This window comes from Strigops habroptila, chromosome 11 (assembly GCF_004027225.2).
Source record: "Strigops habroptila isolate Jane chromosome 11, bStrHab1.2.pri, whole genome shotgun sequence".
NCBI lineage: Eukaryota > Metazoa > Chordata > Aves > Psittaciformes > Psittacidae > Strigops > Strigops habroptila.
The window spans coordinates 14,010,477-14,035,891 of NC_046360.1; the positions used below are offsets into that span (position 1 = coordinate 14,010,477).

General features: G+C 47.8%; 1 protein-coding gene across 4 annotated transcripts in view; it reads left to right on the forward strand.

Annotated features, from left to right (window-relative positions):
- The first annotated feature begins 6,508 nt into the window (after positions 1–6,508).
- MTMR3 (myotubularin related protein 3) overlaps positions 6,509–25,415 on the forward strand; it is a 79,360-nt gene continuing 60,453 nt past the window's right edge. For 2 of the 4 annotated variants that reach the window (XM_030501606.1, XM_032920210.1), the window contains exon 1: positions 6,509–6,676. The gene's annotated coding sequence lies outside the window, so the exon portion shown is untranslated. Of the gene's footprint in view, positions 6,677–7,285; positions 7,330–20,416; positions 20,532–25,415 lie in introns of all 4 variants that reach the window. The other 2 variants (XM_030501607.1, XM_030501609.1) reach the window with 2 other exon arrangements.

Below are 25,415 nucleotides of genomic sequence, written 5' to 3' on the forward strand. Positions count from 1 at the left end.
TGCCTAAAGGGGCTCCAGGAAACCTGGAGAGGGGCTTTGGACAAGGGCCTGTAGGGCCAGGCCAAGGGGAATGGCTTTAACCTGCCAGAGAGGAGATTGAGATGAGCTCTGAGGCAGAAGCTCTTCCCTGTGAGGGTGCTGAGGCGCTGGCACAGGGTGCCCAGAGAAGCTGTGGCTGCCCCATCCCTGGCAGTGTTCAAGGCCAGGTTGGACACAGGGGCTTGGAGCAACCTGCTCTAGTGGAAGGTGTCCCTGCCTGTGGCAGGGGGTTGGAGCTGGAGGAGCTTTAAGGTCCCTTCCAACACAAACCAGGCTGGGATTCTGTGATTCTATGAAGGTTTGATCCAGAGCCATCCAAATTTACCAGGCAAGCAGGCTTCAAATCGTATCCAAACTGGAGAACTTCTCCAAACAAAAGCTTTTGGAAAAAGAGCTTTTATTAAAAGGATCCTTCTTCAGGATGATTCATGGACAAGAGGAAGCTGTGCAGAGCAGATTATCAGATGTCCTAAGTCAAAGCCAGGGAAGAGTGCCCTGGTTCCGGCAGCACTGTCAGCGTTCTGACAGGCACATTCCAGTCATCTCCTTGCCTCAGTCTGCACGGCTGAGCTGGTGATAAGACACAAAAGCAGCCTTTTCATTTCAAGCAGCACAAAAAGCACCAAGAGGAGGATTGAAACACTGGAGTGCCCCTGGGAACGTGCTGTCCCTGTCAGTCTCCAGTGAACAGAACGCTCTGCTATGGCATTCTGCTTTCTGCGCAGCACCACTGCTTCCACAGTTCCTGCATTTCCTCAAATTCCATCTAAAAGTCCCAAACAACAGCCTGGGGGCTGGATGGAATATCTGCTTCACTTGTGTGCAGACATGGAACGCAGCCAGCCATTTCCCCCCTCACACCATGCTGTCAGTGCTTACTGGGCCCGCACACAGACCAAGCACCACTCACCACCCGGCCCCGTGTCCTCTCCAGAAGGCTGGGACAGGGTTTGAAGACATCAGCCTCTACAGGGCTGAGGGAGCAGGAAACCCTGAAGCATCAGCACTTGTAAGCACATGTGAAAAATAGAAAGAAAATGAAAGAGTTGTGACAAGAGTAGAGAAAAATGTCAATTTAACCTAAAAAAAGATGTAACTGTAGCACTCGGCTGCAAAGTCCTGGAAATGGGCTGTTAGATTTCCTAAGCAGCTGAAATGCTGCCCCTGTGATGATGCTGATTTGGTACAGGCCAGGATTTGCTGTTTCTCAACCCAGCTCTACTTCTTCCTTTTTTACATTTTACTTTAGGGATAGGTACATGAGCTTAGCAGGGACTAAAGGAAGTTCTAAGCCTTCCACAGCATGTTCTTGATAGTTGTAGAGGCAGAGGTGTGATCATTAAACTACTGACCTGATGGAAGCATATTCATAGCATAAGTATATTCTCCCCTCCTAGCATAAAGTCTCATTGTAGGTTGGTTTTTATTTGGTCACTAATGAAAGGCACTGGGGATGGCCCAAGACACGTCTTTGTTCACCCTCTGCCATGGCATTGTGCTGCCCAGGGGTAGGAGCGCCCGTTCCCTCCTCCTCTGGTGCCTGTGGTACACGTCGTCCCAGCCAGAGGAGTGAAGGAGTTGCTCAACTTTTGTGAGCTTTAATGGTGCAAGTTCCTGTGGGTGGGAACTCCCTCCTCTGTGCACCGCACAGGCACGGCCCTGCGTGGGGGCCCGCAGTATTTCTACTGTAAAGAATTATCACTTGAGATAACAGAGATAACAAGGCCAAGTGCAAGGTCCTGCCCTGGGTTATTAGGCCAATCCCAAACACAGCTACAGGCTGGGGCAGAGTGGATGGAGCAGCCCTGAGGAGAAGGATTTGGGGGTGTTGGGTGAGGAGAAGCTCCCCATGACCCAGCTTCAGTGTGTGCTTGAGCCCAGAACCCCCCCGTGTGCTGGGCTGCACCCCCAGAGTGTGAGCAGCAGGTCAGGGAGGGGATCCTGCCCCTCTGCTGCGCTCTGGGGAGACCCCCCCTGCAGTCCTGATCCAGCTCTGGGGCAACAGCACAAGAGGGACGTGGAGCTGCTGGAGCGAGGCCAGAGGAGGCCCCGGAGCTGCTGCGAGGGCTGGAGCAGCTCTGCTCTGGAGCCAGGCTGAGAGAGCTGGGCTAGGGCAGCCTGGAGAAGAGAAGGCTCCTGAAGGGGAGACCTCAGAGCAGTCTGTGACTTTATGACGCCTCATTCCTTACCTGCCCAAATCCTCATATTTGATTAGAATCATAGAATCATCTTGATGTATAGCTGTAGCCAAGACAGCTTTGTTGTGCCTCCCTTCAGCAAAGTGTCACCCACAGACTGCACATCTGTTGGGAGTGGAAAGAATGGAATCACCTACAGGATGAGTACAAATACAGTGGTGAGGGACGGGCTGAGTGCGGTGTTCTGCTCAGGCCTTAGCAGAGAAAAAGAGAGTAAAATGAGTAAAGCATTAAAGTGAGGTAAAAGACGAAAAATCAATCAAAATGGAAGAGAAAGGATGGAGACAGCTACTTTTGGGTAGAAAACTAGCCAAAGCAACCAATTTGGAGTTCTGAGGAAGGAAACTGCTCTGCATTTCATGAGGTGACTGTTCTTGAGAAACAGGATGGTGTTTAAAAGACATATCTGAGCTTACTATCAGGTTCATCAGAACAGAAACAGCCCACGAAGGCTGAGGTTGGCTGCTTGGCTCACAAGAGCAAAGCATATAAAGGCTACTGGATGGTAACAGGGGCAGGAAGGTACCAGAGAGGTGTTTGGGTTTTGCAGCTGTTCTAAGTGCAGATCACTCATGGATTGCATCCCACCTACAGGGTGGGCACAAGGGCTGCCCTCTGCAGGAGAAGGACCTGAGGGACCAGGGCGAGATGATCCCGAACTGTCACCCTCCACCACAACCACCAGCAGATTTTACCTGTAACCTTATCGAATACAGCCAATAACTCAGATGACTGCAGCCCAAAGAATATCCTGCCACATCAGGAACCCCTTTTCTTTCCATAAGAAGCCAACTAGTAACTTGGTGGCTGCGTCCCGAACAGCAGGGGAGGTCTGGGCAGGACTTGTGGGGTCTTTAGGGTCAGTTCTCAGCTGTTGGTGGAACCACATCAGGGTAAGGCAGCTCTGGGAAGGACAACCCAAAGCCTCAGGACTTGCGCTGCTGGGAGCTTGGGTGTTCTCATGTTTCAGTCCAGACTGACTCTTCATGGCCATCGGATACTTGTTTTCTCTTACATTAACATCACCCTTGCTCTTAAGGGAGATGTGTTTACTGCTGTGTTTACTCTCTGAAGTTGCATAGAGAATAACTGTATCCCTCCTCAGCATTCAGGTTTTTTGGCTAAACAAATCATTTCAAGATCCTTACATAAGAAAAAATCAGGATTACCCTGTAATTATTCTGCAGTCACACTTGAAGTTGGTCTCCCGTGATTAAAAGTGAGCAGAGCTGCATGCAGAATTCCAGAGAAGGTTACAACAGAGCTCTGCAGAGTAGTAGTAAGGTTTTCCCCTTCTCCTAGAAATATCTAAGTTGATAAGTGCTTTTTGTCAGGGCTGCTTCATGTTGGCAGTTAGCAGTCATCTTGAGATCAACAAATACACCCAGATTTTTCTCTTCTTCTGTCATTTCCAACTGATGAGCTCCCAGCTTGCTGCAGAGATTCTTCTTAGTAATTCCCAAATGCATGACCTTGGACTTTCCACTATTAAATTTCATCCCATTTCCAAATGTGCCAGCTCTCAATGTTATCCAGCTCTTCCAGCAACATGGTTATTCCCCCTGTACTGCCACTGCCTCCCAACTTTGTGCCATCAGCAAACACCACCAGCTCACTCCTCCCTTTTGTTCCAAGGCCTGTCTGAACAATCCTGTGCAGGATCAGGAGAGCGTGGCCAGCTGGGCCAGCCCGTGGTTGCTGCGGCCAGCACTGAGAGCTGCAGCTCAGGGAGGGCATCACAGCCTGGGCACCTTCTGCTCTCTCTTCCCTTTGCAGTCCACAGGTGGTGACTGTTTGAGGTGCTCTCCATTAATTTATTGGATCCATTTTTGAACCTGCTGACAGTCTCCAAGTGGTTTCTTAAGGAGCTCAGCTCCACCCTCACCGTCTGCCTTTCCACCCAAACCATGGCCATCTGCCTGCAGCTTCTCACCTACCAAACAGCTCCCCAGAAGAACCGTACGTTTGCCATGTGGCATTGGTTTTAGTATCTTACTAAATCCAGTTAGATTAAACCTATTATCTATCCATTGTCTAGGAAATAATTATCAAAGGTAAAACCTTAGTTAAATGCAATCTATCTTTAGTAAAGCTATGTTGCATTTTTACCTTATTTTCCATTTACTTGTCTGTCCCAAACTACTTTTTCCTTTATGTTTTTTTCTAAGCTTTTAATGTTCTGGAGGTCTGACTAAGAGGTCCCTAAATGACTGGATTGCTTCTCCTCCTGCTGCTTCAAACCAGTGAGTGCTTCAGTAGCTCCTCAGTAATTCATTCCCAACTCACAAATTAAAACCTTTGTCCTGGATGAGTGAGGATACGTTCCAGGCCTGTGGGCTTGGGAACACCTTGTTCCCTGAGCTGCACATCAGGTTCTCCCTTTGGGTAATTTCTATTTCCATAAAATAATTCGCATTAGCTATCATGCTCTGCCCCAATCAACATGGAAAATAGAGGTAAAAGTCATTTAACATGGGGCCATATCTAATATTTATTAAAAATTAGTCTGGAACAGAAGAAATGGAGAGACTCAGAGCACAAGATGTGGAAAGCCTCCATGTGATGTGTTTAACTATATTGTAAAGGTAGCGCCAAAGAAGACAAGGGGTGTCACTGAAATGAACAGCTGGAAGTGCCTGGCTCTTCCTGTCACAACAATGGCACTCCAGCTAGTTCCCCCTCTTTAAAAAGCAGAAGGAGCAACCAGCAAGTTCTGGGTGTCCAGAAGTCAGCTCCCTGAAGTAGGTCACATTTGATCTCTGTCCAAACCCACTGCAAAAGGCAACCCTTTAACAGCGACCTTTCAAAATTCATACTCTGCTTCCTAACGCTGTCAACACACATCCTTGTCAGGTACAGCTATACCAGCTGCTTTTGGATGTAAACAGGCCAGGAATCCTGTTTTGCCCTTCAGTTACCTGTATTTCTTCCAAAGCTCCTCTGAAGGTACATATTGACATTCAGATCACATTTGCATTCACATGATGGCTTGTTGTTGGAAAAAAATCCCAATAGAGGAGCTGGTTAACTTCCTTTTGAAGTGTTTACTGTCCCTGACCAAGGGAGAGAAACTAGAAAACAACTCACTGTGTGGCTTGTATCTGAGTTTAAAGACATGGGATCCTGTATTTTGTATTGTTCTCTCTGAACGTTAATGCTACTTCTAGCTTCAACATGACTTAATGACAGACTGAAGTCCATCTGTTACAATGACTAGCCTTGGACTCAGAGGGAGAGTCCTGTGGATAATTTAGGAGTGCATTTTATAGCTCCTTGCAAGCAAGCATTTCATTTCAGATCAAGACGAACACGAGGAGCAGGTGGAAATACCTCTCAAAAGTACAACCTGACCTACATACAGTATTGTAAATTGAAGATATGTTTAAAGCATTCATGGCCCATCACAGTCGCAACAAAACCCACCTACAAATCTTGCTGCTGAGAAGGAACTCCATTGCACAAGCTTCGTTTTGGGAGCTGCAATGCTTCCTGCCACCCATACCCCACTGCCATTTACCTCTTCAGCTTTCCTGTGCCTTTCTGTTCCTTAAGGGTCATATCCCTTTGCTTTATCGCTTGTCTCTCCGTTTCCATGTGGTTTTTGGCTCGTGTGCCTCGTGTTGGCTCCCTGCTCTCCATTACCTCATGCTCTAGGAGCTGCGGGCTGCTCAGGGTGGCTTGGACAGTGTGTCTGCTGATGGCACGGGGCCACACATGTTCTTACAGCTGAGCTGAATGTCACAAAAGCAAGGAGGGAAAGCATCGGCCAGAAGACCTGGTGCACAAAGCGGCTTTTACCGTCAGGGTGTTTCCCTGGGGGCTCTGGAGGAGCCCTGAGGAGGACCCCAGGGGCGCAGGCTGGGCAGTGCTCCCCTCAGCACTCACCTCCAGCCCGCCTCTACCTGTTCCCTGCCTCACAGCTTGGCCGAGGCGGCCGCAAGACCTCCTCCTGAGGCACCGTCCGTACCAGCGTCAGCCCCGGCAGGGCTCTGTGCTGACAGGCGGCGAACCACTCTCACACGGTTATAAAAGGAGGACGGGGGGAGCCAGCTTTACCTGCGGAGAGCAGCTGCCGGGGGGCGGGCGTGCCCGCGGCTCTCTGCGGCCGCCGTGCGAGGGGCCGGGGTGCGCTGAGGCGGGCGGCGCTACCCGCCATGGGCTCCCCTCAGCGCTGAGGGGACTGGGGGGGGGGCAGCGCCGGCTCCCCTCAGGGCGGTGGCTGGGCCGCGGGAGGCGGGAACGGCGCGCGCCCGGCCCCGCCCCTCGGCGGAGGAGGAGGAGGAGGGCGCGCGCCTGTCCCCGCGTCCCGTGCGGCCGCCATGTTGTTGTGGCTGTGAGAGGCGGCGCAGGCGGCCCAGGAGCGCAGCGACCCCGGCCCGGGCAGGAGGCCGCGCCCCGCGACGGGGCTGTGGGGGCTCCGCGCCATGCCCTGCCCCGCGGTAAGGAGCTGCCGGGGGTGGCCGGCCTTGCTACGGTGTGTTGTAGGGCGGTGGGTGGGCCGGCCGGCCTGCCGGGCCCGGGCCTTGGAGGAGGGCGGCCGGGCTGTCAGCTGCGGGGCCGCGGCCCGGCACGCCCCCTCGGGGTGAGGGGCGCCGGCGGGGCCCGGGCGCCGGCTCCCGCTGCTCCGCTCCGCTGTGTTCGACTCTGTTCTGCTCGGGCTGAGGCGCTCGCCCGGCACCGCGGCCGGGGGTGACGGCGGCGGCCTCCTCCTCCTGCCGGTGCAGGCAGCGCAGCCGTCCCGGGCGGCGCCGCGTCCCTCCGCCGCGGGGCTCCGGCGGCGCGGCCGGGGAAGGGGGGCTCCGGCCTGCGGGCCTCGCTGCCCGCCCCGCGGCGTGTGCCTGAGCTGGGGGATCGCCTCATGCCGTTGGCAGCCGTAGTTCCGTGCTTGGCTTCTGCTGCTGCTTTGGCCGTGGTATCAGTTGTGTTCAACTGCCCTTGTGCATGGGGCCAAAATTCCCGTTCCTTTTATAAGCGGGGCTTGTCATGGCTTTTTATTTACATACTTTTGGGGCTTTAATTGTGCCTCTTCCCCGTGTTCCTCTTAACAGTCCTGTTCTTTTGGTGGGATCTGAGTAGATGTTGCCCTTCTCTGGTGAGTAGCGTTTTGCCCCTTCCCTGCTCCATTGCCCCCAATGTGGTGTTTAGCTTTTTGCATTGAAGCTGCTCCCTTTTCTGTTCATCCTTTTAGGGAATGTTGTTTTATCACCAGATGAGACCTCATGTTCCTTTACATCTCTCTGCACAGAAAGCTGTTTTCTTCCCTTTTCACACACACTTCCCTCACTGGGGGAGGGCTCCTGCAGGCTTCACGCCTGACGAGCACTCTCCTGTGTGCTTCGCCTGTTTGTTTTGTCGTGTGATGAGCCCGTGTAACCACGTGCAGTAAGGCTTTTTTAGAAGACAAGAGCTTGTGTAGTGAATCATGTCAGGTGGTGCTGAGCAGGGAGGTGCAGCTTGGCTTTATGGTGGATATAAAGGCATGTGTAAATGCCTAGGTGAGCCCATTGGGAAGGGATGGTAGTGTGACTGAAAGAACTATGGCAGGTTTCTTGTAATAGCTGTCATGCTCTAAGCTTTAGCTAAAAAGCTGAGGTGGCTTTTATCTGTTATTATAGAAAATGTGCTACAGTAGTAGAAAATTAACTTTTTGTTGGAGGTGAAGAAGTCTTCCTGAAGGAGTGTTTGTAGATAACGCCAGGGGAGGAGGCTGCCATCTGATAGCTGCATTGCTTCAGCTGTTACTGATCACAGTGGGTTTGGAAGACAGAAAAAGTTCTTTCTCTCATGGCACAGGAAACAGTGTGAAGTGTAAGTGTTGAAACTTTCTGCAGATAAGTAAGGGCGGGGCGTGGGGCTCTGAAGTGCTTCAGTGACAAGTGTTCCTGTTGCTTGCTTCTGCAGCCTGGGTAGGGGCAGCTGTGCGGGAATCACCTGGAGCAGTGGTGGCTTTTGATTGCACGAAAAGGTGCTCCTGTCCTACTTCAAATTACAGGAGTGGTATATCGAGGCTCAAGCTTGGTTCTCTTGCTGGCAGGGTTGTAGGTACCCATCTAGGGTACTATTAGTGTTCGTGACATAACCTGTCTGCACTGGCAGTTATTAAATATCAATGTTATCCTGCTTAAGTGATGCAAACCACAGATGGTACCAAGTAGGTGGTATAGTTCAGCTTGAGAAGTTCTTTATTTCTTCTTTTCCCATAAAAGTGGCCATCCACAGCTGGAGGAGGTACAAGTGCAGCATGGCCAAGCTTCTGAAAACAGGCAGTACAATATCGTATCTCAGCTCTCCTTCCACCTACATGCAACCCGCAATGGTGGAGAGTTGTTGTCAGCCTTCTCAGAGTAGGAGGAACATGGCTATGCAGTGCTTTGCTGGCAATTAGCATGGAAAAGGAATAACTTAAGGAGAAAGGTGTTGTAAGGCTGCTGGAGTAACAGGTCTGCTGTAGCAAGGAAGAAGGAGCTCTCTCTGGAGGAACAGGGGTAGCATCCAGCATGAAGTTGGAGCTCTTTTCACCCACAGAGGTCAAAAGGATGAGATGGTTGTTCCTGCTCTGGTAGCTTCCTCCTGGGATGTGGAGCTGGATATAATGACATGGGACTCTTCTGCTTGATATTGGTGGTGTCTTCCAGAGCATGTGACTCCAAATAGTGTGTTAGTGCTTATCAAATATCATAAACAGAATGAGAAGTCCAGATACTTAAATATGCCCTTGTTTCATACATAGTTGCTTTTGTTGGCTGACTCAAATGAATAGAAGTTATGTTTCTTTCAAGATAAGCTTTTAAGTACTACATTTTCTAAGCCACAGTGTGCAACTGTTCTGCATGTGTCTGTCTCGAGTAGCTGGTGGTGTAAAGATCTGCCTGTTAGATCCCATATGGGTTTTAACTCATGATGTGTAATTCCACCCTTCTTCTAGATATTGGTGCCATAACTTCTCAGTGCTGTCAGGAGGACTTTAGGAATATGTCTAGCACTCAGTCCATGCTGTAATTCTTATGACTTAACTGGATTGTTAAAAGATAACTATTTCTTTACCTTTGTGTTGCTTCAGATTTTTGGGGGGACTGAGTGATTTACATGAAAGATCTAGAAGAGAAGTTAGTGCTAATCCAGGAATTTGAAATACTGAAGTTTTACTGAGGCTTGGCTGTGCCCCGTAAAGAACTGAAGACCTCAGCTCCTTGTGCATTGCAACTTGTACCTTGGATGCACTAATCCTGAACGGTGCAGGACTGCTGTATCCAGACTGGTGCATGGACTTGCACGTGTGTCAGCTTCCTGTGCCTGCTCCTTGTGGGCTGGGCTGCAGGCACAGGCTACAGCATCCTTTGGTGTCAGCTGGCCTGGAATGTGGCTGATAACAGAAACAGCCAGGACTTTGTCCCCTTGCTTTGGGGTGAGCAGGGGAGGACGACTGGCACAACATACCTGATACCACAGAAATTTAATTGCAAGCTAGAGCATGAGTAGCCCAGACCTGTTCTTCCCCTCGTCTGATTAGTAGGTTCTGCTAGTGTGTAAAGGTGGTGAACACCAACAATGTAGACATTCTGGGAGGTAATGTTTTATCCCATGAGGAAGGCCTCAAGTCAGTCCCTGCTCTTGTGAAGTAAAAGGAAGAAAAGCCTGTGTTAGCAGGGAAGAAGGGAGCAGTATCTTGCTGAAACCAGTAGTATCTTTCACCCTCAGTTCGTTCCGAAGTGTCTGGATTGAGTGGCTCCAAGCTGGAGGCGCTCTGTTCAGTAAGTAGCAATGTGGTCTAGAACTGAAGCATGGAACTGCAGCACCACAGCATGCGAAGTGAGCTGGGGAGGAGGAGCAGAGCAGGAGGCTCGCTGGAACATTAGTTGAAATGAATAAGCTATTTCTGGAGTCATTGATGTCCCTCAAAAGCACTGTTTTTAAAGGCTTAACTTTAAAACACAGTTGCTGATTCCTAGCTTTGATTCATCTTCTGAAACACCTCTGACCTAAAGCTTAATGTAAAGTTTAGCAAGCAGCAGTTGGTTCCTCATGTGAATGTGGTGGCAGGCTAAGCAAGAACTGGAAGGATGCTCTGTAGGTCTGAGTAGGGGGCAACTGGGTGTTTTGGAGGCATTGCTCCTCCTCAGGGTGTTAATGCTGAAAGTCGTGGCACCAAAGTAACCTTGGAATGATCTAATTTGAAGTTTTTCTGATCTGAGTGTGTATATGCATAGGTGAGGCAGCTAATGACTCTGTAAGAGTGATCATGTAGGTGGCAGAACCCTTCCAAACTCTGACAAGGGGAGGAAAAAACCCCAGCCTCTGAAAAAGGCTGTATGAGTGGTTCTTATCCTGCCTTGGGAGGGCTGGATTTCAGAAGACTTGAAGCCAGATGGCCTTTTTTAAGTGGTATTGCAACTAAACTTCTCCAAGCTGCTGTATTCAAGTATTATCCCTTCTGAACAAGTTAATACTTTGAACAAGATTCTAGTGGAGTTTAATTTTAGGGCGAGTAGTCTGTTATTTTCCCTCTTGACTGGGAATGAAGTGAAAGGCTCTGAAGCAGCATCGATAGGATAGCTTGGGGGCAGGCTGCTGTACAAGCTGCCAGTCATGCCAGGAATGAAACGTGTCCTCAGTAACACATGCTGATCAACCTGAAGTAGTATTAAACCCCTCTTCTAGAGATGCAGAATCAAAAATACTGAATTGCAAATGCTTGAAAGTACAACTTTGCAGTTCATGTTAGTTGACAGAGGACAGAACATCGAAGAAGCAAAGCCTTAGAGGAGTACTGTAGGTGAAAAGCAAAGCAAGCTGCCTTTTGCCTGGCTCAGCACATCTCGCTGTCATTTTGGGTGTTCATTGTGATGGACTGACATGATGAAAATGAAGCTGGGTGTGGTGGATGGTTTTCATCTGAGGTGCACATCTAGCTGATGCTTTCACTGACTTCTTGATCAAACTATTCTCCAGTATATGAATAACATGGTAGTGGTCAGCTCAAGGCTTTTAGCTATTTATCTTGTGAAGCATTAGTTAGTGCTAGCTGGGAAGCCAGAGCTTAGCTTGGGAAATTACTATGTCACCTGTGGAATTAGCTTGAAGCTGGGCTGAAATCAGGAACTTGGGGTTAGTCCCTTGCTCCTTATGAAGAGCTGGGCTTTTGGGAGGGCAGTGAGGACAGGCCAGCACCCCACTGTGGTGTGTTCTCTACAGTGAGAGCTGTAAGAGGGAGTTTCCAAACGTCTGCACCCTGTGAGTGTGGACAGCAAGGCAGGCTGCCACGGGCCTCTGGCCTTGCAGAACATGGCCTGGAGACAGTGAAGAGCCATGTAGGAGAGACTTGTGTCCTGACACTTGAGCTTTGATATTTAACTGTCTGCTTCCTCTCTGTTATGTATGTTGATCTTGAGCTGTGTGTTCCGTGCTTCCTTGCATGTCCTTTTAGTCCTGTCACTCCTGTATTTTCTGCTGTGACGCTTCCCACAAGGTTGGACAGGGCTTCTCCACAGGCTCCTCTAGTGTGGTGGTTGGTGCATGCTGCTGGGGAGATTAAGTGGAAGCCTCCAGCGTGAGGAGAGCAAGAAAGCAATTTTGCTTCATGGGCAAGCACCTGAATGTCAAAGCTCTCATAGCACTGTCTTTTTTTATCTTCTGGCAGAGCTTTAAAACACGAAGCTGCAATTGCATTTTCACTTGGTTACAGTGAAAGAATCAATCTACATGTGCTTTTCTGCCTGCAGGATTAGGTTTCTGGGCTGCTCAGCATTCCTGTAGACCCTGTGAGGTGGAAGCAGGATTTAAGTTCTCGGTTTCTTCAGCTGGGGCAGTTCTGCAGGATATCCTGAGCTGTTTTGTGTTGGTTTAATTTCAGATCTAAAGTTGTTCTTTACTGTGACTATCTGTAGCAGATGTGCAGGATCTACCTTCTCAGGTCCTTACTGGGAAGAGTATTGGGAAAGATTTGTTTCACTGTGATCTCAGCTTCCTACTTTTCAAGGAAACAACGTTGTCCAAGTAACTTACTACCAGTGTGTGCTTCTCATGCTGTGAGTACACTATGCCCATGGATAAGACTTGTACCAGAGGCTCTCTTGTCTGTGGTCTTTCTTACCCTATTTTAAAAATGTGGAAAGACTTCCCATCAGGAAAACCAAGTGAAAAGCTCTGCATCATGCTTTAACTGACATTTCTGAAACAAAATAGCTTGAACTAGAGATCCCTGGCTCGAGTGCCTGCTGTATGGTGAGGGCTCTTGTGGACATGAGGCCAATAGTTTCTTTAAGTATTTTGATCTGATGCTCTACAAGGTTCAGTTCCTAGAACATACAGTGAGCATAGAGAGAAGTAATGCACTTCAAATTGAGCTTGTGGAGGAAGCCTGCTGCATTGCTGTGATTACTCGTAGTTTTTCTTTCCAATACCAGAGGTTTATGTGCTGGTATAGAGATTATTTATAAAAACGCTGTTAGGACAGTTTTCTGTTGCCCTTTTGTGGGCCTCATTTGCTTCTCCAACTCTGGGCCTGGAAACGAGGGCTATAATCAAAGCATTAATTCTGTAGCTTTACCTGGAAGGCCAAAGCTTCAGGAAGAAATAAAAATAGTTTCACTTTCCCTGTGCCTTTAAAGAAGGTTTTTGACTCCAGGATCGACGGGAACGGGCAGGATTTTGACAGAATGAGGCTGTTTTCTCTAGCGCTCCTTTCTCACTCCTGGAAGTGCCTGAGGAGCTGCTTCCAGGCACCTGTGTGAGGAGAGGACAGGAATGCCTGTCTGTGCTGGAAGGCATAGGCTGAGATCCAGTCTGCAGACAAGAAGTTGGCTTGCTGACGGCTCTTGGAGTGTGGAGCAGAGGCAGGACCTGCCCACAGGTATTTGCTGTCTCCTCAGCTCACCCCTGCGAGCAGCCCTTTGGGGGTGATGGGGATCAGGAGCCTTCCAAGGCCTGTGAGTGACTGCTCAGGTTCTCTGTGCTTTGACTATTCTGCAAGTAGGGTTCTTATTTTTTTTTTGGGGGGGTGGGGTGGTGATGTTCTGTACAGCTGGTGGCAGGATTTCAGAAAATAGGTTTCAGAAAATCTGATTTCAGAAAATCAGATCTTTCTTTGAGTCTTCTGCTCATGCAGAGTTTAGCACCTCATAGGTCAAGAGCGGAATACTAGAACTTTGCTTTCAGTTTAGTTACTGGACATTGTAGTTGGAAGTATTGAAGAGTTGGGTGAAACTGAAGGCTGAATTAAAGAAGTGGTAACAAAATGACTGAGCACCCAGAGAGATACAAACAATTCACTTGTACCTGCTGTAGCACTGGAACTGCTTACGACCAGGGAGCCTTCATCCCTTTAGCATCCTGCAGTGAGTGTTGCATGGGTAGCACAACTCAGTACTTCCGGTGTGAAGCCTCGATTCTGCTGTACAGCAGAGGTTAGAATGATCCAGTCTCCTAGCTGATGTCCTATCACTCTGCATGCTTTCGAAATGAGTTTCAATCTGAAGCTGCTCAGGGAAGTGGTTGCAGCTGAGCCCGGAGTTGGTGGAAAGCGTTTTCCTGGAATTTCCTACCTGGTAGTTAGAAGGTGAGCAGCAGCCTGACTCCGTGTTTTCTCTGCAGGTAGATCAGGAAAGGGAGCAAAGTGGTTGCTGTGGTGGCTGATTTCATCTCTTGTAGCCTTAATTGACCTAAATGTGTACCTGGGAAAGCTTTACTTAGTGCATTGCTATCTGTAAGCTTGTAATTGCTATCATTGAAACTTAAACCGGAGATAAATGAGATGCTGTGAAGTTCTCTTTGTAATTATAGTGTTTGTTGCGTCCTTGAGAGGGTGTTTGAGACCTTTTCAGACCTCCTGGATCTGTTGCAGCTGTACTGTGTGCAGTTTTACTTGCCTCCAGCCTTCAGTGCCTTCTCTGACTCTCAACTACTGTTCTCAAAGCTGACTTTTGCTGTTCTGTAGGTTTTCTATGATTCAGGCTTTTAGAATACTTGTCTGTGTCTTGACAAAGAACGGATGAGCACAAAGGAGAGGCTATGAGAGGAAAACTCACCTGCCATGCTGTAGAGCAGCTTTGCTTGAGAATGGATGTGAGGGCATTGCTCTCTATTCTGCAGTCAGTTTGCTATGGGCTAGAGTAGAAACACCTCTCAGTGCTGTGAGCTGATGGCTTTGATTTTATTGTTCTATTTGAGTTTTCCTTTTTTTCACTTCCAAAAACAAATCTATTAGTGTAATGTGGGCATGTTGATCCAAGAAACCTGACTAGACTGTGCAAGCAGGTTGCATTTCCAGGTTAGTTTGATTATTTTCCTTTAATAGGTGGAAGCTGAAAGCAGGTGAAGTGTGTGTAATGGAAACTTGCAAGTCTCTCGCCTCTGCATGCAGACCTTTTACTACTTTCCATCGAAGCACTGTGCATTTCTAACAGTGAATAAGCTTTTCATCAAATGAATGACTAATCCTTATCAAACAAGTAGTTCATCTTTACAATTAGGCATTCCTGTTCTTTAATTACATGGTGATGGGTGGACACGCTGGTCATGGGTGCATTTGAGAATTCAGGTTCTTCATTCTCTCCCACTGCTGGTAGCAGGAATTTGCTGTGAACGGGGCATTATATTCTGGTTGGATACCCATTGTAATTAAATCATCATGTTTGTCTATGCTCAGTGAACCTTTCTTTGAGTAACTTCCAAAAGAATGCACCTTTTTTCCTCTTTGGGAAAATCTGAACTCTCTGAGGAGAAAGGAGGAAGATGGAACAAGGTAAATATTTTGAGGTCTGCTGGGCTTTCCTTGTAGGCTTGGCTGATGGATTATGGTCAAGGCATAGTTGTTTTCTAATGCAGAATACAATAGCTTGCTTGTTTTCTTTTGCTCTGGACTGGAATCTCTTAATCCCTCCAGACTCAAGCATGAGTATCACATGATTTGAGGTGTTTGGTTAGTGTACTTCACTGCAGCAGAGCATCCATGTACATAACAGATGAGTAAACTGAGACTGCAGATAGAAGCCACATGGAAATTTTTAGTTCTGGAGAACCATGTTGAAGTGTTTAGTATTCTGTTGCTGGGTCGTGTTCTGGCAAAACCAGGGGGAAGCAGAGTTAGATTTCTGAGTAAGGAGACCAGATCTCTGCTCTGGAGCTCCTACCTAGCTCATGATAAAAAGGACTACAACTTCAGTATACTCAGAGTATGCCTGTATGTCCAGAACACCTCCACATGTTAAACTATGTATTAGGGTGTTGATGTGAAAACTTCGTTGGTGGTGGTACAACTCATCATAGGTCCTTCCTTCAGAATCTGTGACCATATGGGATGTCAGCGGATATATGGCTGTAAAAGTAATACTCATAAACCCTGGTTAATGAATAAGAAACATTCATTAAAAGATAATTTCAGAAAATAGTAGTTTCTTGTATAGCTGCATAATGTTGGTACCAACATGCCCAGTCACTGTCATGTTGCTTTCCCCCCCTTCAGTTCTGCAGGCTTTAGGAGCTGGAACCAAACTGACTTCCATGTATCAGACTGGCATTTTGGCTTCTGAATGACAGGCTCAGCACTGATCTGTCAGAGGACTAGACAAGCTGAGTATGTTGGGGGTTCAAAAACAATAGGATTCCCTAAAATGCTGAAGTTTGATGAGCTGAGGTGAACAAACTCCACTGATTTGGAAGATGCTGATCTTGACTCTTGGTGCTGCTTTGCAGAATTCGGTCCATTAAGCACAAGATCACTGTTGTTTTGCTTGGAGTAGCTTCAGTAACTGATTGTACCCACCACCAAAGCCTCTGCTTCTTCCCAGGCTGTTTTACTCCCAACAAAAGAAATGCAGGAATAATTGGGGAGCTCTAGTCACGGTGGCTCTATACTTAGCTCATTACTCCAGGCAAATTATCTTTTGCTTCTCAAGTGCTGACTGGTAGGCTGGCTTAGGAGCTCTCTAGCTTTAAATTGCTAAGGCACTAGTGGCTCTGTAATACACGGCATAGGCACTTCTTCCTGTGAGCTCTGAAAGGCTGGTGATAACCTACCAGTGGAAGGCTCTAAAGGTGGGAATATTTTAGTAATTCCCTGAGAAAAGCAATGCTAATCCTGCTGTTGTAATCAACTTGGAGTCAGAAGCAATCTTGCAACCTGCTTGGATGTGCTGCTCACCTGGGAGGGTGGTGGTTCAGTGCAGTCCCTGCCTGCACTGGGCAGTGCGGTGCTCGTGTGGAGCCCCGGGAGTTGTGGACAAAAGGATTTGGCTTGATTTGCCAAGTGTAAGATTGGCGTAACAAGGACAGTAAGAGCTGTTTCTTGCTTCCATTTGTTTTAGCTTTCTACTGAGCTGTTTGTAGAAGGTACAAGTTGAGGTGCTTCTGGCCTTTGAGGGTCACACCCACAGCCCTATTAGCTTTAATAGCGCTGTTGCATCATTCCTTGACCGCCATCTTCTCATTCAGCACTGAGGTATGAGGACTTTTCCTCTTGCATAAGACAGCTTGATTTGTTCTGGCTGGGGAGGAAGCAGTGTGGCAGCTCGCTGGAGAGCAAGCTGTGTGCTGTGCCCTGCAGCTTATTTTCCTACCCATGATTTCAAGTTATGGTCCAGTATTGTGAACTGCCCCAGCACTATGTCCAGCTGCCTGAGACCCGGCCAGTGCTCACCCAGAGGTGGTGATACGCTGGCCAGCCCTTGCTGAAGCGGTGCCTTTACTTCCCCTAGCATGCTTGTTCCTACACCCAGATTGTTTGGCATTCAAATTAGAGACCTAGTAGGGCTAGGCCTTGTGTACTTGAACATGCTTCAAGTCCCAGAATTGCAATCTGCCTCATCTCCTTTCAATTTCGAAGTGTTTAAAACAAATGCTACTGCGTTTTCTGATTCTTACAACAAAACTCAGGTTTTAGTCTCATTATAAACTCTTGCTACCATTTGTCATTCCCAGCAGACCAAGGAATGCACTAATAAAGAATTCTTCTAAAACCATGCTGCAGGTTCAGTAACTTTTGTTGTGGAGCTAAAGTGACTTCACTTACCAAAGGTGAGGAGTCATAAAACATGCCTTGTCAGAAGAATTTGGTCTGAAGTGACTTGTATCATGGAAAGGACAAGGAGGGACTTAAGTTTTTGTGCATGAATTACCATATTAGAAGCAAGCAGGTGGCTGGGGACAGTCTAGTTAAGCAGCAGTTTAAAGAAAGGCCTAATGCCAAGAATCCTTCCAAAACCTAATTTATGTGCTTAAACTGCACAGTTTTTATACTGACTCTTGCCAAGACAAGTAAAGAATTCCTAGAGCTGGTTTGAATTTCCAGGCAGGGTTTGGAGCGCTGTGGCTGTCTCTTCAGGTGGTGTGGGTGCTGGAAAGACCTGGACGAGTGTGGAGCTGGTGCTGTGAAGCCCGTTGTGGTGCAGTTGCTGCTGTAGCCAGCCGGGTTGTTTATTGCTTATGAAAGGTCAGGTTTTGAACTTGATGAACAGTAAATGTTAAACTGGGCTTGAAGCACCTGTTTTGTAGAACTTCAAGCCTCTTGTTTGACTCTGGAAAACTAGGAGGAAGAATGGGGTCCCTGTGAGGGGCTGGTGTTCTTAAGGTCATCGAATCCCAGCCTGGTTTGGGTTGGAGGGGACCTTAAAGCTCCTCCGGTTCCAACCCCCTGCCACGGGCAGGGACACCTTCCACTAGAGCAGGTTGCTCCAAGCCCTGTCCTGGTCTTGATAGATCTGCTGAAGCATTTGCAGCAAACTAAAATGTGGAAGGTGAAGGAACACCCTGGGGCCGATTCAGAGAATGAAGATCACTTGTGGTGAAACAACTCGGTGCCTCTCTCACGTTCGCAAAAGAAAACACAATCAGCACCATATTTCATAGCAATTAGTCAGGTTTTGCCATTGTGTTCTCCCCAGGGCACTGTGCTAAGGGGTGTTGAAAGACTTGACTTAGCAGAGTTCATGCATGTTGAAACAGATACGATGGCTTGAGACTTCTCTGAAGGATGTGCTGTTGTTAGCTGACTTCCAAAGAGCCACTTCCCTGTAACCCCTCAAATCATGACCTGGGCACTTGGGTTATTTTAATAACACTTTATCCAGAACTCAGAGTTTAAACATCTGGTGGTTTATTGTATGTAAGAATGTGTAAGAGAAAGTTGTAGCTCTTCCCATGAAGCTGGGAATCCACAGCTCGTGCTGTGTGAGGGACAGCTCAGCCCCTCTGTGGAATTCAGAGCATCTTTGCCTGGTGCTGCTGTGTTCCTCCAACACAGGGCTTTTTGTACCTTTAAACTCTGTAAGAATAGAACAGGGATTTCTCCTGTTAAAACCTGCATTTGTTTAAAGAGTTGGCTCCTACTGAGTCACCTATGTCCTACATCTCTAGATCTCAGTTATTTAAATACCAAGGCGTGTGTCACCCTAAACTTACTGGGTGGGTAAGTTTTTCCTTGAGCAGAAAGAAGTGAATGTGACCTGTAGCAAGCAGCTGTGCCTGTCTCCTTACACCCTCTTCATTCTGCAGTTTTGTTAATGTGTGGTGTTAAACTTCCAATTTAGCATTTAGGAGTTGTTCTGCCTGTGAAATCCTGGAGATTCATGCAGATACTTCTGAGATGAAGAGTGTCTGATCTCAGCCTTACCTTTGAAGTGATGCATTGTATGTGTATCTGATGCCAGTTTTACAGGCTTCCTTTTTGGGGAGGAATGGGGAAAAGTCCTTACTAATGTCTCATCTAAACAAAATAGGCTGGGTGAATGCTATAGCATATACTCGTATATGGAATATCTCAATGTAGTGCTTGGTGGTGAAGTAGCTTCAATGGAAGGGTCTGAAGGCTGCAGTTCTGAAGTAAGGAATCAGTTTAGTTAGGTTTGCTATACTTTCAAGCCTCACTGAGTTTTCAAAGGTAGAAGTAGCAGATTTTGTGTAAACCAGTAGGCATGAATTCTATTCTTAGTATTTTGGGGTAGCTTGGTGTAAAGTTTTCACAGAATTTGCTCAGACTGAGCTGGAGGAGTGGGACTTAAGCTGAGTTAAGTGCATCAGAACACCACTGTGGTTCTTTCTCTTCCAGTATTTGAACTCCTAGCTACAAGTGACAGTGTTCCTTGCAGGCAGGTTTGAGGCAGAAATCTGCAATTTAACCTTTGCTTCAGTGTTGTGTCAGCACACTGCATGTTCTCAGTTTAGCTTGCAGTCCTGGTGCCCTGTTCAGCATGACTAGGCTGATTCTCTGAAGGGGAGTTTTTAATGCAGTGCTTCTAGACAGGCTTGCTGCAGGTGAAGCAGTTAACAACAGCTTCTGCAGTGCTTGGTTTTGTTTCTGTAGGTAAAATGGTCCTGTTGCTAAAGCTGTCTTACAACAGCCTCCAGTAGGTAGAATGCTTCTGGCGTGCTGCAGTCTGGGATAGGTACAGTCAGGGGGGGGATTTTCCCCCTCTGCTGCTGCTCCCCTGCAGTCCTGTGTCCAGCTCTGGGGCAACAACAGAAGAGGACATGGAGCTGTTGGAGTGAGTCCAGAGGAGGCCACAGAGGTGCTGTGAGGGTCCCTTCTAACCCGAACCATCGTGTGATTCCATGATCTGTGGATCATGCGCCTCTGGAGCTTAGGATACTGTCTGCCTTACAGCACTGGGGTCTTGGGCTGAACATCTGGTGCAGAAAGGCCTGAATGCTGAAAGCATGGCCTTTTCTGGTTTCAAATTGTCCCTCGACAATGCAGCTCCTGGCACTGTTCTGTGTCTCAGCCAGGCTGAGTTTGAAAGTGTCCCCAGCAGAACACACAGTTCTTCCAGGCTTTGCCTCTGCTGCTGCCTGGCACTGGTTGTGCCTGGGCTGCTTCTTGAGCTGTGCTCAGGGGTTATGTAGGAAGGGGATGCAGATGCATCCCTTTTTCTCAGAAGTCTTTTATTAATTGTTAACTGAAACAGTTGAATTGCTGGTTTTGTTTAGTATTTGTGGTTAAGATTTGACGTGTTACTTGATAAATGCTCATGGGTTTTCCACAGATAAAATGTGCTTAGTCCTTGTGGGTTGCGGGCTATGGTTATTGGATTTGTGGATGTTAAGTCAGCTGTGTATTTACTTCAGTAGTGAGAACTAATGCACTGAACCTTCATGCTGGAAAGTTATTCAGTAACTGGTTAAGAGCAGAAGATCCTGCTGGTGAACTTAGCAAGGCGAAACTGTACAAACCACAAGTGCGTGTATTTCAGAGCCTGTTCCTGGAGGTAAGAAAGCTTTCATTGATAACTGTGCTCAGGCACATACTGCTCCTGGCTCTAGCAAGACTAAACATGTTGTTACTCATGTTGGTTAACTCCTATACAGGTAAGACCTCTAGCTCTTATTTCTGAGCTTTTATTTCATCTTGACTACAAGCACAATGATTGCCTGTCACTTGCTGTGATGCCGAAGAGACGTGATTTGCTTCAGCCCTCATCTGGGGGCAATGGAACACACACATTGCCTGTCTGCTGGGCTGTGAGTTACTGCAGGGTATTGGCAGGTCTCTTCATGAGATCCTGTATCAGGCTGTGAGGTAGAAGCCAGGCTGGTAGCACATTTAATCTAGTTTTGATTTGAGCTTAAAGGTAGAAAAAGAGTAGAAGGTAGAAAAAGGTAGAAAAAGAGCTCAAAGGTAGAAACAAAAAGCACTTTGTCCTGCCTACTCTCAGGAAGACTGACACTTGAAGCACTCTTTCTATTGCCTATTCACTTCCTTTCTAAGCGTGCTGCTCTTGCTGAGTGAGGCTCATTGCTTTGCAGAAGTCACTTCCACTGGCCAGGTTCAAAGGCTTTCACATGTAGGTTGAACATCTCACACCAGCAATTTCAAATGAGGTGCATGTTTGAACACTTCCAATTTCTATCCTGTCAGCGTAAGTCAGTGAAACTTCTCTGGCAACTGGTAGCTCTTCTGTAAAATCAAGTGTGCCAGGGCTGAGTCTGACTGCTGCTGCCTTCCGTCAACTCCTTGAGGCTGTGTCTGCTTTGCTTCAGTTCAATGAGAGAAAAGTATGGCTGAAGGTATTCTTGGATCAGTGCAGAAGAAGCTCTAGAGAACTGAGATCTCTGGGGTTCTGGTGGACTCTCCACAGAATCATTCCTGCTTTTTGTGCTTTATTGCTGAGAGGATCAAAGTCTGACAGAACATCCTGGAAATACTGCATCCAGGTCCTAGGGTTTTTTTTTATACATTCTGATAAACCTTGGTCATTGCTAATCTCAGGTGTGTAGATAAAGCCCGAGTCTTTACCTCACTCTATAATCTTCATGTGGCCACTCTCTGAAGCTCTGATCATCAGGGATTGCATTTGCTCATGCAGGTTGGAGCTGTGTGAGAATTTCTTTGGCACTTGCAGGTGGTCACAAAGAATCCAGTTTAAGTTGAGCTTGGTTTCCTCCTGCTGTTTCATGCTTTTGGGGTTTCTGTTTGCATTTACCTCGGTTTAGCAATAATTAACTCAAACCATTGAAGTGATTGAGTGGTTCTATTGGGAAAACAAACCAAGAACCATAATGCAGTAAGCATTATTGCAGCTTCCTGGTAGTGAAATTCCAGTAGTGGGATACTTAATTTAATTTTTAAGCTCTGAGAAAATAGTGGTGGTGGCAGAATGACTTTATAACTGACTCTCACCTGGGCAGCTACTTAATGCTAGCAAAAAGCTGGGGGGATGCAGGAAGGATTGCAGTGGTTTTCCAGCTGTGGAGGAATGTGTGTTCCTATAGGGAATGTCTGGTGAGCTGCTTGTTTCTCACATCTGAACACCAAAGAATGTGGTGTGCAGCTGTGTTTTTAGTGAGTGATGCTGCCACAGCCTGGCTGACACTGTTTACATCCTCCTAGTGATGCTCTCTAGGTGTGTTTAAGCTGGAAACTGCAGAGTTAAGGACAGTTGGATGTTGCTGCCCTGTCCTCCTGCCAAACCATACAGCTGAATCAAGCATTGGCTGTCTCCTGAAGTGGGTGTCCACACAGGTAAGAACTGCACACTGAGGGATAGAATGGGGGCCGCCTTTTGAAAAAGAGACTAGGTCAGACCCAAAATCTGGCTTTAGGTGAGAAGAAACTTACTACAAGCCTCTAGAGCAGTGTTTGTGTACAGCTGGTCTGGAGGTAGTGCTAGGGATGCTTCCAGTAAAGATGAATCTCTTGGCTGTGGGTGGCTTTGGCAGTGTTCTTGGCATGAAGATTCATTTAACAAACACTGCTCTAGGCTACAGACGCAGCCTCTAAAGACCCCACTAAAGAGCTCTGCAGAACTCTGCCTTGTGTAAGGCCAGCTCTGACTGAGCAGGGAGTGTAACATCATTGAACCTAGAGCAGTATTCCTGCACAGGGCAGAGTTGTGGAGGCTCCCAGCCTCTCCAGTGAGGGCACCACTTCTATCCCAGATTGCACACCATCTCAAAACCTTGCTTCTTGCCTCACAGTGTACTGTTATGCTTACCTTTAGGCACTGCTTTGCAGCTCTGTAGCAGGAAGCGCAGCTGTATGCTCTGCTGAGCACCCAGTGGGTGATGGGCACTGCCTGCTAGGCAGCACCTCGAGGCTTTCTGCCTGGCAGTGGCTGCCTGTGTGGAGATGGTGGCCCAGAGGCAGTGCCTGTGTGCAGATGCTCTTCACGTGCAGGGAGGTGCTGTTTACTGGCAGCACTGGGTGTTGATGCTGGTCCACACAAGTTCAGAAGGTTCTCGTGTAATAAAAGCCAACTTTTAATAGTTTGTCTTACTGAATTTCCTATCAGTTTTACAGAAAGTGCCATGGGATTAGTATTGTATCTGAAATATGGCTATTTTGAACAATTATTGAAGAATTCAAGATAAATGTTTATAGAACAATGGAATAATAGAGTTATAGGTTGGTTTGTGTTGGAAGGGACCTTAAAGCTCCTCCAGTTCCAACCCCCTGCCACGGGCAGGGACACCTTCCACTAGAGCAGGTTGCTCCAAGCCCCTGTGTCCAACCTGGCCTTGAACACTGCCAGGGATGGGGCAGCCACAGCTCCTCTGGGCACCCTGTGCCAGCGCCTCAGCACCCTCACAGGGAAGAGCTTCTGCCTCAGAGCTCATCTCAGTCTCCCCTCTGGCAGGTTAAAGCCATTCCCCTTGGCCTGTCCCTACAGGCCCTTGTCCAAAGCCCCTCTCCAGGTTTCCTGGAGCCCCTTTAGGCCCTGGAGCTGCTCTAAGGTGTCCCCTTCAGGAGCCTTCTCTTCTCCAGGCTGCCCCAGCCCAGCTCTCTCAGCCTGGCTCCAGAGCAGAGCTGCTCCAGCCCTCGCAGCAGCTCCGGGGCCTCCTCTGGACTCACTCTATCAGGTCCATAGTGGTTTAAGTAGTGGCTTTAGGATATTTTAGTGGCATTTTGGAAGCTGGCTATCATGTTAACAGGAGCATTCTAAATATACTTCAGCATTGCATTCTTGAGGAATTGTGACGCCAGGACTTGAATATGAATACGTCTTACATGTGGGAATGACAGAACAGCACATACTAACCTTGGAGATAGTGTTTCTTCCAGCATGGCTTGGGGTATGGTACAATTAGCTTTTGCTTTTGATGTGTTATGCAAAGTCAGTAATGTGTGGCTGTTCAAATGTCTGCTGCTTTCTTGTCTCTGAGCTTGCTCCTGACTAATGTAAAGGAAGCACAGGGGTGTTCTGGCCAGGAAGGAACATCTGTCCTGAGAGTCAAACTGTCTGCAGAGCACTGCTTAGCACAGCTGTCCTGCTCTCAGTGAGGATGGACTTCCATGGCTATGGAATCAGTAAAATACCATTTCTCTAAATATGATCTTAAACTGCCTGGTCCCCTTGGCAGAACTAGAGCTAGACAGGCTTTTAACCATACCAACTCGTCAGGCAATCTGAGGCTGGTTTTTATTGCAGGAAAATGTGTGGATGACCTGAAGGAAGACTTTGGTAGACTGAGGAAGTCTTTGTTGCAGTTGTCCTCCTTCCTACCCATACCAGCAGGAGATGGGTGTGTTTTTCACAGGGGAGTGAACAGCTACTTGAAGTCGTAAGCATCAGATTCTATTGTGAGAAGCATTAGTTGAACAGTTGAAGGGAGGTAGCCTTGAATGCCAGAAGACAGGACTGGTGATGACTGATGAAGGATCTGTACCTTGCTTCAGACTTCCCTTCAAGTGCCTTGGGTTGCTGATGGAATTTGACAGACAGGTTGTACCAGAGACTGGTGGTAATTGGTGTGGGGTTGGGACTCTGATGTGGAGGCAAGGGGAAAATTACTGCATTGATTTCCATATCTGTGCAAGGCCCATACATTAAATGTACACTGCTAAAACCTCCCCCTCCTGTCCTTCCCCTGTGGAAGCAAATGCCAGGCGTCATTCCCTCACTTGTGCTGCTTTGGTGCTTCCCAAGGCTGCTCTCAGAGCAGCTCTGCTCCATGCTCTGGCAGTCTTGCCCAAGCCCTCTGCTATGAACACCACTAGTGCAGCACTTGATTGAGCAGTGGAAGCCTGAGCAAGTGTTGCTGGCTGGTTCTCAAGTCTGACATCATAGCCGAGAATTAGATGGCTCTCTTTCACCATGGGGCTAATGAAATAATTCCTCCTGTGTTATTCATTAACTCCCATTTCATCCAGTGGCTCCTGGGAGGATAACGAGCATGGCAGAGGTGAACTTGCATAAGACTTCTGCCATCCTTCTGTAAGATAAACAGGAGTTAAAGCTGTGGCAGGCAAAGTGGAAGCGTGGCCGTGATGCCTCACTGAGGCAGGTGGCATGTGGGCTACCACACATACTGCAGTTAAAGCTAACTTAGTGGCTTTTTCTGTAATGGTTTAGAGAAAACAGTCTGTTTCGAAAGTTGCTGGAGAAGTAACTGGTGCCCAAAGCCAGACAAAGGTGTCCCTTAGCGTGGAGGCTGCATCTGGCTGGGTGGCTGTATGGGAAGGTGATGTACAGCCCGATGCTGCAGTGCTTCAGGGTGGGTGAGGGACCCCAATGGATAAATTGGGCCACCCGTAATAACGAAAGCACATGGAGGGAGAAGCATCTCGGTGAAGTTCAGCTGCTCCTGCTTGGTGTACAGATTCTGCCCCAAGAGCCTGTGGAACCTTGTGGGGTTTCCAGTTTTACCATCAGTGTAGCTTGAACATGTGTAAAACTTGAATATCCCTAAAATGTTGGTGCATGAACTCATCTCCCTCATGTGTGCAGTGCTTTCAGCTTACGCTGCAATATG